The following is a 16,205-nucleotide window of genomic DNA, read 5'->3' on the forward strand; positions in this document are numbered from 1 at the left end:
ATCTCTTCTCACTAATTGCCTTTTCCCACAAATTGTCATTTTACTCATAAATGGCTTTCTAGAATTCTTACTTCTTCTCTAATTATTAAATAGATTTATAGATCGAAATGAGAAAGTTCAAGATGACACTGGGCAAACCACTGTTGTAATTACTTTTACCTTGGAAGTCATTTAATCAAAGGACTAATAATTAAATGTGCACCAGCACCAGCAACTGTATCAAACAATAGGGAAGATCTATATATTCTATACTGGCTTCTCTCTTTTTGGGAAAAACAGAAATACCAATATTGCTTAAGGCATATATAAATATTTTTAATTTGCACAACTTTAAGAATTTCGAGCTTCTCTAAGAAAAAGGTGGAGAACCAATAATTTGACTGTAGTTACCTCAATGTGCTACAAGGGAACTCTTTGGAAGAAAAATTTTTTTTTCTTCTTTGAAAATGTAATACTCTTCATGCATTTAGTATTTCAGTGTAAAGCATCTTTAACATTTTTTAAAAATTTATTTGGCCAAGAAGTTAAGGTCTAAGGAGGTTCATTGGAGATTTTAGTTCCCAGTAGAAACAGATGAGGTATTATAATTTTGAGTTCTTAATTCTTAGTATTGGGCAAAAGCTGCAGCATTTAATTTGCTTTTTAAATCAGACAGAAAATCCTCTGTCATCTTCTCTCTTTTAGCTACCAAAAGACACCAATAGAAATTTCTTCCCTAATCTGAGTATATTCTCTGAGTACTAAAAGAATAGTTTTCCAGGAACTTGGAAGAATATCTACCCATTTGAGATGAAAGCTCTGTTTTATTCTGGGCTTGATGCTTATTCAATTTCAAGTGAATTGAAGGTCACAATTAATTAAAAGCTAAATATCTCCTTCCTGTTTAGTCATTCTGTGCTCACCATCTGTGGGTCCCAGGTCTGGCTGTGATCCAGGCTTGCAACTAGGGATAGAACTCTGGATTTAAAATGTTACATTAATGTAATAAGGCGCCTGAGCCTGACTTATGCAAGTATGACTCAGCTCATTGTTTGTTACACATGTGTGGCAGAATACCACTATTGTTCTCTCATATATATAAAGCCTATGCGGTCCCCTAGTGCAGAAACCCGCGCTCCCTGACATAAAGTTGGTGCCTGCCATTTCATTCTTATGTCGGCTCCTCATGCTGACCTTCAACTGGGCGTCTCACTACTGAAGCCTTCCCTTCTTGATCAGCTCAGCATTGACACTTGGCGTAGCCGGCAGGATGAGGTGAGTACAGTCCCCAGCATTCCGGACGGTCCCAGGTGAAGGATATCCGGGTAGAGGATACCCCCTACCTCCTAGTGGTATCCCATGGCTGAGTATCTGGCTACGTGGATGTCCCCGGAGGATTGGGATGGAGCAAGGCTGTGTCCAGAGGACATCCGGAAAGCCCTAGAGTTACGGGAGCTGAATGTCCCGATCACTCACCAGGAGGCAGCGGGTCAGGTGACCTGGATGTTCCTGGTGGTTCTGCGGCAGGCCAACCTTGAGGTTCAGGACCAGTCTCAGTGGGTGTAACAATTGCAACGACAGAAAGAAACACTAGAAAGGTGGCTGGCTGCTGCTGAATGCATACTGCAGGGCCCTGACAGTTCGCTGCCATCGTCCAGGTCTGGGAGCCCCCCAGCCATACCAGGGCAGGTGCAGCCCGTGATACGACAGCAGGTTGAAGTAGAGCAGACATTGTGGCAGGGGGCGGGGGGAGCTGGCGGCATTCCCCAGGCTAAAAAGCATACCACCTTGATCCAGTACCACCCCGCCGAACTCCAGGACCTGATAAAACAGGTACGGCAGAGAGCCAGAAGGTGGTTCGGGGTGGCTGCTGCAGCTGTGGGATGACAAGGCTGAAGGGACTGAATTATCTCCAGAAGAGTTGGCTCAACTGGCCTCCGTAATGGTGATACCGTCCCTCAGGCAGTGCCTCCAGAATGAGGCACCCATGGCGCAGGGTGCAGGCAATCACTCCCTCATTAATTGGCTCATGTCTGCTGCACTGACAGTGTGGGCCGACCCTGGGGAGCTGCCAGAGACAGTGAGCAGATGGACCACGTGCTTAGATCTGGTCCAGATAATTCGGGAAATGGACATGCGACAGATAATGTTTCGTGCCCAGTACACTAGCCCCAATGAGGAGGTATTTACAATCCATATGAAGGACTTGATCTTGACCTCTGGCCTGACTAGTACCTTTGGCACCATGGTAGCACTGCTGGCCCCTTATGTGGATAGACAGATCCACGAGGTAACGTCTGCCACAGCAATGTTGGGGGATGTGGAAGTGAAACGCAAGGAGCATTCCACCCAAGTGCGTGCTGTGCCACCCCCCGCACTCCCAAACCAGCTAGTGCAAGGATGGAAGCATGGCCGAAAAGAGGGGCTGGGGCAGCGCCCAGCCCAATCAGCTGTGAAAGTGAGCTGCCGGCGAATGTGGTTGGATCCCCTCGCAGTAGGAGTCACACAGAAAAGATCAAGCAGCAACCTAATGAAGTGCTGTTGGCGCTGTGGAATCAGCTGCATCCTAACCAGCAGTTCACTCCTATTCCTGGGAAAGCCACAATCCATGAAGTGTAGCTGGCCAATTATCTCCCTGATTAGGGATTCTGCTGGGACACTCAGTTGGCTGGGGAGCCTATTGACCAGAGGCCGTGTGTGGAACTGACTATACATTGGTCCCCCCACAATGTGCAAAAGGTATTAGCCCTCTTAGACACTAGTGCTGACAGCACCCTGCTCTATGGGAATCCAGACAAGTTTTCCGGGCCCACTGCAACCATAGAAGGTTATGGGAGTCGAATCATTTGCGTGCAGCAGGTCTCTATGATATTGGGTATTGGCAGATTGCCTCCTTGGACATACCAAGTGTACATATCCCTTCATACAGGAGTACATTTTGGAGATCGATGTTTTGTGAGGCTTGACTGTGAATACCACTGCTGGTGAATTTCGCCTTAGTATCTGGGTGGTGAAAACTATTTTTCCGGGACGTCAACATCATGCCCTGTTGGTGTTGCCCCAGGCTACCCAGGTAGTGAATACAAAGCAGTACTGCCTGCCAGGTGGCCATGAGGAAATAGGACGCGCCATTCTGAAGCTGGAAGAGGCCGGTGTTGTTTGTCCTACTCATAGCCCATACAACTCCTCTGTGTGGCCAGTGAAGAAGCCTAATGGCTCCTGGCACATGAGAGTTGACTATTGGGAGCTGAATAAGGTTACATGACCCCTGCATGCAGCCATACCGAATGTCATGGACATCATGAACCGGTTATCACATGAACTTAGATGATACTATTATGTGGTAGACTTGGCAAATGCCTTTTTCTCTAGCCCTACACTGTGCCATGGTCTCGTGGCTTAGGAGTTTGCCACATGGAAATGACTGCCTGTAGTGTACTTATATTATATATAATGCTAACCTCTGATTCTCTTGCGGGACTGGAAGCAGTGACAACCAGCCTGCAAGGGGCTCTTGCCAACTGGGATTGGGCAGTCAACAAGGACAAGGTCCAGGGACCTGGCTTATCTGTCATTTCTTGGGATTTTTCTGGTCAGGTAAGACAAAAGTAATGCCAGAGGCAGTGATTGATAAGATACAGGCATATCCCCCACCTGACACTGTGAAGCAACTCCAAACTTATTTGCGACTGCTGGGTTTTTGATCCCTGAACTGTTTAATGCCACAGGATGCCCAATGGGATTGGACCTCTGAGATAGAAGAGGTCTTTAAGGCTGGCTACAAAGTACGCTGTAGCACAAGCCCAAACTCTACATGTAGTAGATCCAGCCCTTCTATTCCTGCTTATGGTGCAGGTAGATGATGCAAGGTTTGGATGGGACTTATGGCAGAAGCACGGTTCCTGGAAGGTACCAATAGGCTTCTGGTCCCAATTGTGGAAAAGCGCAGAAGCACAGTGTTTTTTCGAAAAGCGTGGGAGTGTGGTCTCTTGTTAAAGAGATAACTGGCTGCCATTATGCAACCCTGCTGGGTCAGTGAGGCCACCACTGGACATAATCCCGAAACCTGTGGAGGGATGGCTGCAGCCTCAAGGAAGATTCCTTGTATGAGAATTGCACAGATCCCTACACTATCCAAGTGGAGGAATGTGGAACAGTGGGTGCAGTTCTCTGCAAGCCCCTGTCAGGTCAACTGCACCTCTTATTGGGACAAGTGCAATTCTAAGCAGAGCTCCTGGAGGAGCCTGCTGAAGTGGGAGATATACCGAGTCCCTATGTAGAGGGTCGGACTCCCATCCCTGAGGATGCAACTGCACCCACTACGGGGACGAGTGCAGTTCCAAGCAGAACTCCTGGTGGAATCTGCTGAGAGGAGGGACGTACTGAGTCCCTATGTAGAGGGTCGGGCTCCCATCCTGAAAATGCTCAGTATACAGACAACTCATGCCACGGGCAACCCCCGACATGGGCTACTGTGGCATTAAAGCCGTCCACAGAAACCTTTTGGTATGAGACTGGTGCTGGGCAGTCCAGCCAATGGGCAGAGCTTCGCGCTGCCTGGTTGGCACTCATGAATGAAATTGGCACAGTGCACATCTGCACTGACAGCTGGGCTGTGTATTGAGGTCTAACTCTGTGGCTGCCCCAGTGGGCTTCCCAGGAGTGGATGATAGGCCACTGCCGGGATTTGTGAGAAAATCTCTGGAAGCGGGATCTTCAACAGGGGGCCACTGTATAGTATGCCCCCCGCCATCAGCTGTTACAGGCCCAGGACAATGGTGTAGCTGATGCTCTGGCACAAGTTCACTCCATCCGTGTACCACCGGTTCCTGCGGACATTGGCCCCTGGCTCTACCAAAAACTGGGGCATGTAGGGCCCATATATGAAACAGGCAGCAAAGTGATGGGGGCTATCGTTGACCCAGGCACAAGCACAAGTTGCAGTGTCACAATGCCCCTGGTGTGCTGAGCAGGACCCAGAGAGACGGTGAGTAAAGAGCACCCTGGGAGTGGTGCCCCGCGAGGCTAAGCCACTCCAGGAATGACAAGTGGAGTACACAGGGCCTTTGCCCACAGACCGGGGACACCACTATGTGTTCACAGGTGTGGACATGGCTACCGGTCTAGGGTTTGCATGGCCAGTGACAGCTGCTGATCAACGCCATGCTATGACCACTTTGGAGCATCTTGCGGCAGCCTAGCCCAGTCCTTATTAATCTCCAGTGACAGAGGCACTCATTTTACTGGACAGGAGATGCAGACCTGGGCCTGCACCAGTGATGTATGATGGCAGTTACATGTTCCTTATCACCCACAGCCAGCTGGAACGGTAGAGCGACTCAAGGGTTGTTGAAGGATAAACTGCACCTTGGGTCCGGGCTGGTGCCGTTGGTATACTAACCTCCCACAGGCTATACGCCTTCTGAATGAGCAGCCCTGGCGAACGAGGTTGTCTCCCCTTGACAGGATTGTAGCTGGCTTGCTGCGGACTATCAAAGCGTGCCCAGGAACCACTGCTAAACATTTCTTGCCTGGAGCCTACCAGGGAGCTTTGCTCCTGTCATCCCCAGAACCTTTGGCAGCAGGTAAACAGGCCACCTGGTCATGGCCCTGGACTATACAGGTAACACAAGAGCCGTGGGTGGCCTTGGTGGAGCCCTGGGAACGGGACTTATGCAATGGGTTGCAGGTAGAGGCCTGGATTTGCATTTGGCCCACGCCCTTATGAGTGTCACTCCCAATAATGGCAGAGGGTTCATTGTTAACAAGAAGTTTTGTCCTTAGCCTCTGACCCATTCCTCTCCATACTGTGACACCAGTGGAGACACCCTAGCCCGTTACTCTTGGAGAAACTGTCTGGTACCACAGGCCAGGGGCAGCTCCTCTCCCAGTCACTCTTCTATCTCAAGGTGGGCAGGTGGCCTGTGTCCCCCTGGAAGGATGGGACTTGCCCCTAATGGTCCCTTTGTCTGCTCTTTCCTATCGCCCAGGCTGACAATAAGGAACAGTGCCATGTCCTGGGCTCACATGTTTGCTGCTGTCCACAATGTTTCCCGCTGCTGAGTGTGTACTGAACTACCAGTGGAAGTGGCCAAGGGACTGCCATGGCGCATTACTCTGGCTACGGTTGAGAACTGGATGTGGCTGCGCACCTGGAACACCACACCTGAATGGGACCAGCGATGGTGGGCTGTAGAAGCGCTGCTCCACCACGATCATCGCAACTCCCCACCTCTCATGAGCTATGCCATTTCCAGTGGGTGGGGATGGCTGGTGGGAGAACATGTAGAATTGCAGGAGCGGGGCCCCCACTGCATAGAGCAAAATCTGTGCCCAACTCTATCATGAGGTGGCTACCCCCCAAGCTGTGTGCTAACACCACCCTTGCTAATATTTCCAAGGTCTGGTGGGATAGGTGACGTTATGTTGGTATAGCCTACCGACTGGCTACCTGCAGGGTATCTCTGGGTCTGCAGGCACTATGGCTGGCCCTATTTGCCCGCTGATTGGACCGGCTATTGTACCTGGTGAAGTGCCTATTTAGCTGGACGCATATTATCTACCTTGCCCCAATTGCCTTGTAATTGGGATCCCATATATCACCGCTGGCACTTGGAGAAATGGGCAGCATGGTGATTCTACCCCCTGGTGTTATTCATTCCAGGGATGGGATCCATAGATGTAGAATTGCGGGTAGAAGCTTTAGCCCAGCATAATGCACAGGCATTGAATGCTACGTCAGGCTATAACTCTTTTAATGGATGAAACCACCTAAATGCAGAAAGTAGTTTTGCAAAACCACATGGCTCTTGACCTTCTAACGGCTCCCCAGAATGACACCTGTGCCTACTCCATGTAGAATACTGCATCTACATTCCTGATCATGCCAAACAGGCACAGGTAGCTCTCCAGGAAATAGATGCTGAAGTCCAAGCCATCCATGGGAGAAGAACTGGGAGAAGACCTCTTGACAACTTGGTGGAATTCCTTGGGGTCCTCCAGGCAATAGACAGTAGCCATCCTAGCCCTTGTAGCCTGTAGCCTGGTAGTATTTTGTTGTTCTTTAGATTGTTGTTGTGGATTGTGGGCCCAAGGTAGTGCCATTCAAGCCAGATCTCGTGCCACAACCCTGTAGGGGTGGAGCATGGGTTCCAGGTCTGGCTATGATCCAGGGATAGAACTCCGGATTTAAAATGTTACATTAATGTAGTAGGGTGCCTGTGCCTAACTTATGCAAGTATGACTCAGCTTATTGTTTATTATGCATGTGTAGCAGAATGCCACTATTGTTCTCTGATATATGTAAAGCCCATGCGGTCCCCTAGTCCAGAAGTGCACGCTCCCCACAATAAAGTTAGTGCCTGCCGTTTCATCCTCATGTTGGCTCCTTGTGCATTCTTTCAACTGGGCATCTCACCACCAAAGCCTTTCCCTCTTATCAGCTCGGCGCTGACACCATCAAATAAAATCAAATCCTACTTGGTCATTGTTTCATGTAGAAGAGGATCCCAAGAATGTATAAACAAGAACCTGCTTAGAAATATCACCCAAACGGATAGAGCTGAAAGGGAAGTTAGAAGACATCCAACACAAAAATATACTTTGATGAACTCATCAGTGAACTAATATGAATGAGGAAAAGTTCATTGATTTAAAGTTACATCAATTAAAATCGTTCTAACAAAACAAAAAGATTACAGTCTTAGAAGAATAGATATAGGTGGGCAGAAAAACTACTTGAAAAAATAATGATTGAGAATTTTTCAAAAATAATAAAAGAAATCAAATTATATATTCAAAAAGTGCAAAGAACTCTCAGCACAAAATATCAAAAGCAGAAATTCATTTTTAATAAAGTAAAAAATAAAAAGAACAGATACATTATAGTCAAATAACTTAAAACAAATGATTAAATCTTAAAAACAGCCTAAATAAAATGATGTATTAAGTACATAGAAACAAAGATAAGAATTACAGCAGACTTCTTATCAAATATATGCTGCTAGAAAACAATGAAGTGACATCTTTAGGCTACAAGAAATGTTAAAGGAAGTTTGTTAGGCAGGAGTATAATAACTACATGGAAAATGATCGAAATGAAAAATACTAGAAAAAAACATAAGTAAAATAAATATAAAATGTTTTAAAATAATTAATCTCACTTTAAAAGAAAACTGTCTAAAGCAAAAATAGGAATAATTTACTGTGGGGATTTTAGCATAAAGTATAGTGTATAACAGCAATAACAAAGAATGGAAGAAGGAACTGGAATTATATTTTTATAAAAATCTTACATATATGTTAAGTAGTATAGCATTATTAGAAAACAGAGTGTGAAACATAAAAATGCATATTGTAAAGCCTAGATAGCCACTAATTTTTTAATTAAAAAGGTTAAACAAAATCCAATAGTGAAATAAAAATTAATCATAAAAGGTACTCAATTAATCCAAAAGAAGGCAGATAAAGAGGGCATATAAATAGTAGAGACAGAAAACAACCAGCAAGTGGATAGATTTAAAACCAATCATATCAATAATTAGAGTACATGAAAAATAATCTAAACACCTCAATTAAAAAGAAATTAAACTAGATATAGACATCAGTAGCAGAACGTATTTGTAATATGGCAAATATTTAGAAATAAAAGCTTTTTTCTAAATAGCACAAAGATTAATGAAAAAGTCACAGGGGAAATTTAAAAATATTCTAAATAAGATAGATGAAAACATAACACATCAAAACTTATGGGACATTACTAAAAGAGTACTTATGGGGAAATTTATAGTGCTAAATGCTTATATTTCAATGCCAAAAAAGGTTTCAGATCAACATTGCTAACCCCATTCCCAGGTTCCAGGTCCCTGCCTGCATGAGTTCTGCATGGACAATCTCCTTCAATAGCAATCAGGTTCCATCCAGCCCAGAGCAGTCTCTACAGTGTACTTGTAAAATCCAAGTTAACTTTTCTTCTTCCCCCTCCCACTTCCACTCAAGGGATTTTTAGGGAGAAAAAGAAAGTTATCCTTTGCTACCTGCTTTTAATCTCTTAAAAGGAATTCTTTATTTTTCTAAAACATTTCTCCTCAGGAATCAGAAATGAATCATATTTCTTAAACATTGATTAGTTGTTAAAGTTTCTGAAAGAGTATACACAAAGGCATTTCTTCCGAGGGAAACTTTTTTTTTATGGTGACATTGGTTAATGAAATCGAGAAAGTTTCAGGTATACAATTTAACAGTAAGGCATATATATATTGTGTTGTGTGTTCAACTCCTGAGGGAAAGTTTTGAAGTAGAATAGCTCAAAAATGTTTTCATCTTATTTTGTCTTTCAGAAAAGGGGATGAGGAGGTGAAAAAATATTTATTTATTCAAATATATTATATGAATTATTTTTCTACCTGCTTTTTATGTGACTTTCATATTACTCTCAGCCCTAGAAGGGAGTCTAACCTTTAGAGCAAAGCACATTGGTAAATAAAGATTGATACATCCTACAACTCCACATAGTGTTTGGATAAGCCCAGAATATAAAAGGTGCTTTCTTTTCTCTTTCCTTTCCCTCCTCCCTCCCCTTCTTCCTTTCTTTCTCCTTTCCTGCTTCTTCATTTTCTTTTTCTTTCTTTCTCTTCTTTTCTTTCCTCCTTCCCTGCTTTCCAAGCAGACCAATGTCTGTTGCAGACTCATATATTTCTGATTGGACCAAAGAATCAAATGAAGAAAGATGAGTTTGAGCAATAATTGAGAAATGTTTGCAGATAAGTTGCTATTTTATTTTGAGTTGAGAGCTGAGATTCTGGAATAAAATGTGAAGAAAATTTTGCTGTTTAGTACTTGGTTTGGAGGAAGGGAAATCCAATTCAATTATTTAAAAATCCATTAGCTAATGAAAAGTTTTATTAGCATTACCAGAAAAGTTTGGCTTAAATGTATGGGTGGGCAACTGTTCAGCTCAGAAGAGACCAAATAAAGGGTTTGAATAAAAGCCAGCATCATTTTAACATTTAAATAAGTTAAACATGTTTTCATATTTTATTAACTTCAAAATACAATAATATTATGTTTAAAAGTTTATTAAATCTTATTATATGAAAGGAAAAATATGACCTGTACAAACTAACATTGTAAGACAGATGTATTGTTTGATGAGGATCAAACATCTGAGAGTTGGGCTAAAGAAAATATAGCCATCAATTTTTCTATCTGAGCACAAAGCTTCTGAATTTGTAATTCTTTGTTTTGAAAGGTGAGTGGGTGTTCAGATTCATTGAGAATCTGCACGTTACATGCTTCATGAATAAGGAATTGATTAATAAGAGTGGTCTATTTATGGAATCTATAAATTCCTGCTTCTCTAATTTATGGCTTAAGGTTCAATCAACTGCATCATAAATTCATAAGGGAAAATTCACAAGTGCATAAAAGTGAGGGTTTACATCAAATTTCCTTTCTCAAAGATGCTTTCCTTGACCCTCTAGGGAATGCAACCTCTCTCTAATTGCCATTCTATCTATTAGTCTATTTTTTCTCTTTATTATCTTTCTATCTCCACCAGAATCCAAGTTTATTCTGTTTTGGGAGCAAGAACTCAGTTTGTCTTGTATCTCCACAACTTACAGCAGAGTCTAGAACATACAAGTTACTCATTATTTAACTAAATGTTTAACACACTAATTGCCAAACATGGTGCCCATATAGAAGCATTTAATCTCCTTACATGAAAGATAGAGGCAGTCGCAAAGGGATATTACCATAAAAAATAAAAATTTGTTGAATAAATGAATAAATGATTGAGTGAATGAATGGGTATAGGTATATGATCAATTTTAAAACTCAGCTGTAGGCTGAAAGTAGGAGATAAAAGTTCTCAGTTTGGAGTTTCTATAAAATGACAATGACATGTTTCAGAGGCACTTCCATTTTGCATCACTCTTTAGATACCCAAGGTTCTAAACCAAAGAATGAAAATAATTCAAAGTTCCCAGTTCTCTTATAATTATCAGTAGTTATTGGAAGCAGCTTAGCTCACCTCTGTCTTCCCTAATTGAACATGTACCATGCATCTCTTTCCCACATGCCTTTTCTGGTTGTATACAGCTATGCAATTCGTCCTGTCTCAAATTATCTGGACGATTAACACATATTTATTTGTACCATCATCATCTCTGTCACAACAAGCCATATTGAACTTTCCATGTGATAGATATGGGTGCTGGGATGGAGGAGAATTTGCATTGTGTTAGGTGGAATAATGCAACCCTCTCTCACCCTAATAGGATATAGAATAATGTCCACATCCTATTTTCAGGACTTATTGATACCTTACATGTCAAAAGGGACTTTGGAGATATAATTAAATTAACTGTCTTGAGGTAAAGGTTATTGTGGATTATGCAGTTCAGTCAAATGTAATCACAAACCTCTCTTTACGAGAGAGGCAGAAAGGTTGGCATCAGAAAAGGTAAAATGATGACGGCAGCTAAGATTGGAATGATACAGGGCTACAAGCCAAGGAATGTGGGCAGCTTCTAGAAGATGAAAGATCAAGGAAATAGATTCTGTTTTAGAAACTCCAGAAAGAAATAAGTCCTGTTTACACCTTGATTTTAGCCCAGTGAAACTTATTTCAGGATTTTGACCTTCAGAACTTTAAGATATTAAATCTATACTATTCAAAGCCAGTAAACTTGTAATAATTTGTTACAGAAACAATAGAAAATTAAATTTAAGAAATGAGCAGAATGTGAGATCTCATCTCAAGGAGCTTAAAGAACAATTGATTCTCAACCTTTTACATATAGTTGGTTGTCCAGTCCTGCATCTCCCTGCAGGCTCCCTTCATACCCTCTACAGCATTCACCACAAGCTTTATGTCTTCACTCAGGGCTTCACCCTTTATTCCCAGTTAATGTTTTTGTTATTTTATACTTTAGCTAATGTAACAACCCCCTGATGATTTTACTTATTTATGATTGTTTCATCCTCCATAGACAAACTAGATTAATTTTCTTCCCAAACTACTCAGTCATGGAACTTGACTGCCAAGGTGTTACAGACTAAAGAGTGAATGTATCATAACTATCAGCAGAACACCAGCCTTGCTTGAAAATTTTTAGTTCCCCCACCTTCCTACCATACACAGGTCATCTTTTGTAAGCTGGAATGTTAGTAAAGACTTTTGTTACATTAACTTTACCGTTCTAATTATATCTATCTCTACTTATTCTCCAAAACTGAACAAAATGCTCTAGAACACTTTACATCTTCCTATTCCTGCACCTTTTTCATGCACCTCTATTGCCTAAAATGTTGTTCTCACAATATAGGAATTTTATTTATCCTTCAAATTACAAGTCCAAAACAACCATATCCTCTGGAAGAGAACACTACTATCATTTTAAATGAAACTTTTCATCCTCTTTCTCCTTCTTTCCCTCCCTCTCTCCTTCACTCCTTTAAACTCTTGTGTTCATCCTTTCATTCATTCAATAAATATTTACAGACTACTTCTATATGCCAGCTATCTTGCTGGTGATAGAGGAGAAAACCAAAAGAGATAATGTCTCCTTTATGTAGCTTATAGTTTAGTGAGAGAGGCAGATATTAGAACCACATAATTTATCATTAAATGACAACTGTGCTAAGAGTCTCAAAAGAAATATACAGTGCTAGCATAGCATGCAATTAATTAACCTACTCTGGAAGGCAAGGAAAAGCTTTCCTGACTAATCTCAGATCTCAGTGTTGATGAGGTGAGGGTGAGGATAAGGAATAGCCTAAGCAGAGGGTACAGCTTATGCATAGGTCCGTTAGCAGAAATGAGCATAGAGTGCTTGAGGAAATGGAAGAAAACTGGTGTGGCTGGCATACACTGAGGAGTAGCCTGGTGCTGTTGAAACAGACAGAAACCAAATTCTATAGCATGTCTCAGGCCATGTTTATGGGTATTAACTTTTATCATAAGATGAACTATTAAAATATTTTCAGCAAGGAGGTGAAATAATCAGATTTGTGACTCACAAAGATTGCTCTGAGTGCAGAGTGGAAATCAATTGTAAATGAAATGACAAGAGTGGATGCAAAAGATCAGTTGAAGTAGTGTACGTATAAGCTGACGATAGCTTGGACTCTAAGGGTGATTGTAATAGTGAAAGTGAAGAGAGGTGAACAGATTTGAAAGGTAACAACAGTAGAACATAATGAAGAACTGTGTATGGGGGCTTTCAGGGGGAGAGAAGATAAGGTGCTTCCTGGGTTTCTGGCTTTAATACTAGAACAGAAGTTGGTAGAACCATTTACTGGAAGAGGACCAGGTTTGAAGTTTAGGGGAGTGTAAGATACCAATACTGTAATAATTTATGTGATATCTTTTATACTCAACTTTGTGTTGTCATTTTAGAATATTTAGCATCTCTACCATCTAGCATACACTGCATAGCACCTAAGTACGTAACTCATACATGGTAGACATTCCATAAAATATGATTAAATAAATAAAGCCACAAACCCTTACCACACTTACAAAAGCAGGTGGGATAAGAACTATAGTGACTTACAAATAGTATAAGGAGTACAATAAACAAATTATTCATCTGTATCTTTAATGTTTGTGCAAGATTAAAGGTCAAATTTTAGGTATTTGTTTCAAATAACTAAAGTGGCTAATCTGTTTATTCATCATCTTCAGGGTTTATAATCATTGACCAGACTTTTGTGGTGATGGACTCACTCACTCTGAGTACCAGCATTAGGTCAGCTGCTTGGGGGCACCAGGGACTTACAGGGGGACATTAAGTTGTCTAAGTGAGGTCTGAAGGAGACGCTTTCTACCGGGCGGAAGTGCTAGAGGTATCCGTTGTTCCTCTGTTGAGCCCTCCCACCTCCCTGTGTAGGTCCCAGCACTGCCACAGCTGAGACGTCATCAAACTGGATAACAGAGGTCACTCCACCCAGAGGATTCCTTGAGACTCTGCCTCTCTTGATTTGTGACCCTACCCAAGCCACATCCAGTTATGTCCTTGGTGAGTCCTGTGGCCCTTGCTGAGCAGCCCCAAGCCCCATACTGGCAGCAGCTGGCCTTGGTTTCTGGCATTGTCTCTTGAGGCAACTATAAGCACAGCATCTGTGGAGTCCTTGCTGAATTTTAACAGGTGGACCCAGAGGGGCACAGGCTGGGACTAAACTTGGCCAGTAGCCGGACCCCTCTCAAGACTATGTCCCTAGACACCTACTACACAAAGCTATGCTAATAAGACTGTGAGACTTAGGAGTTTTGCTGAGAACATAGAAATAGACACAGAAAGGCAGCCAAAATGGGAAGACAAAGAAGCAGGGACCATATGAGAGAAGAGAGCATAACTCCAGGAAAAAATGGAGTCAAGCAGTCTACCAGATGCAGAATTTAAAATACTGGTTATAAGGATGCTCAATGAACTTAAGGGAAGTGTTGATGAACTCAGTGAGAACTTTAACAAATAGATAAAAAACATAAAAATAGAAATGGAAATTATAAGAAGGAACCAGTAAGAAATGAAGAATACATTTTCTGAGATGAAGATATATTAGAGGGAATCAACAAAGTGAAATGAAATAGAGGATCAAATCACTGATATAGAGGATAGGGTAGTAGAGGACATCCAATCAGAATGGCAACAAGAAAAAATAATCTAAAAATATGAAAATAATTTAAGAAGCCTATGGTACAAAATTAACTGTACAACAACCACATCATAGAGGTACCTGAAGGAGAAGAGAGCAAGATGTTGAAAACCTATTTGAAGAAGTAATGATGGGAAACTTCCTTAACCTGGTGAAAGAAATGGACATACAACCCCAGGAAGCTGAGAGAGTTCTAAAAAAGATAAACCCTAAGAGGCCCACACCAAGATACATCATAATTAAAATGCTGAAGTTTAAAGACAAAGAGAGAATCTTAAAAGCAGCAAGAGAAAAGCAATTAGTTATCTACAAGGGAACACCCATAAAACAGGCAGCTGATTTCTCAACAGAAACTTTGCAGGACAGAAGGACTTAGCACAACATATTCAACGTGATGAAAACCCAGGATCTACAACCAAGATTATTTCATCTAGCAAAGCTACCATTTAGAGTCAAAGGACAGATAAAGAGCTTCCCAGACAAGAAGACGCTAAAGGAGTTCATCACCACCAAGCCAGTATTACAGGAAATGTTGGAGGAACTTCTTTTAGAAGAAGAAAAAACATGTATCAAAAACATGAATTAAGAATGATAATAACTACATATCTATCAACAACTACCTCAAATGGAAAAAATTAGGTGCTCCAACCAAAAAGTAAGATGGCTGAGTGAATAAGAAAACAAGACCCTTACATATGCTGCCTAAAAAAGACTTGCTTCAGATTAAAGGACATACACAGACTAAAAGTAAGGGGATGGAAAAAGATATTGCCAGGATGGACCTAGAGGGTATTGTGCTGAATGAAGTAAGTCAGATAGAGAAAGAAAAATGCCACATGATTTCACGTACATGTGGAATCTAAAGAACAAAATAAACAACAACAAAAATGGAAACAAACACAGATACAGAGAATATTTTGAGGGCTGCTATGTGGGAGGGGGTTGGGCAGTTGAAGAAAATAGCAAAGAGATTAAGAAGTACAAATAGATTGTTAACAAAATAGTCATGGAGATATTAAATATAGCATAAGGAAAATAGTCAATAATGTTGTAGTAAATATGTAAGGGGGAGGAGGAGTACTAGATTTAGTGGGGCAATCACTTTGTTAGTTATACAGATCTCTAATCACAGTGCTGTATAGCTGAAACTAATATATTATTGTATGCCAACTATAATTTAAAAAACTAATTGAATTGTACACTGTAAATATGAGCAGCTGATTATCTATTTTATTTCAATAAAGCTGTAAAACAAATTTAATGACTATAATGATTTACACCTGAGATCTGTGTTCTGAGATTTAGATTAGAACTGATGTTTTCCTAATACTTTCTCCCATGTCTCATACCCATTTATGTTTCTAAGGACTTATGAAGTGAAGACAAAGAACTGGGATTTTTGTCTTCATGAAAACTGTGCTTTTATGGTAGGGGTGGAGGGACATCACCATCTTAACAAAAATCCCTGACATAGAGTTTAAATATGTCTCTCTCTCCAAGTGCAAGCTTCAGTTTTTGTGTACTTATTTCAAGATTCAATATACCAGTGTTTGTTCCACAGAAGC

General features: G+C 41.6%; 1 long non-coding RNA gene across 2 annotated transcripts; it reads left to right on the forward strand.

Moving 5' to 3' along the window:
• The first annotated feature begins 3,462 nt into the window (after positions 1-3,462).
• On the forward strand, positions 3,463-7,350 carry LOC111746709. 2 transcript variants are annotated; one of them, XR_002783230.1, is made up of 3 exons: positions 3,463-3,576; positions 5,446-5,602; positions 5,970-7,350. It is a non-coding gene; the product is annotated as an uncharacterized LOC111746709 (long non-coding RNA). The 2 variants fall into 2 exon arrangements; XR_002783231.1 differs by having other exon boundaries at positions 5,446-5,564.
• The last annotated feature ends 8,855 nt before the right edge of the window (positions 7,351-16,205 follow it).

The sequence above is a fragment of the Pteropus vampyrus genome, unplaced genomic scaffold (assembly GCF_000151845.1).
Source record: "Pteropus vampyrus isolate Shadow unplaced genomic scaffold, Pvam_2.0 Scaffold198, whole genome shotgun sequence".
Taxonomy (NCBI): domain Eukaryota; kingdom Metazoa; phylum Chordata; class Mammalia; order Chiroptera; family Pteropodidae; genus Pteropus; species Pteropus vampyrus.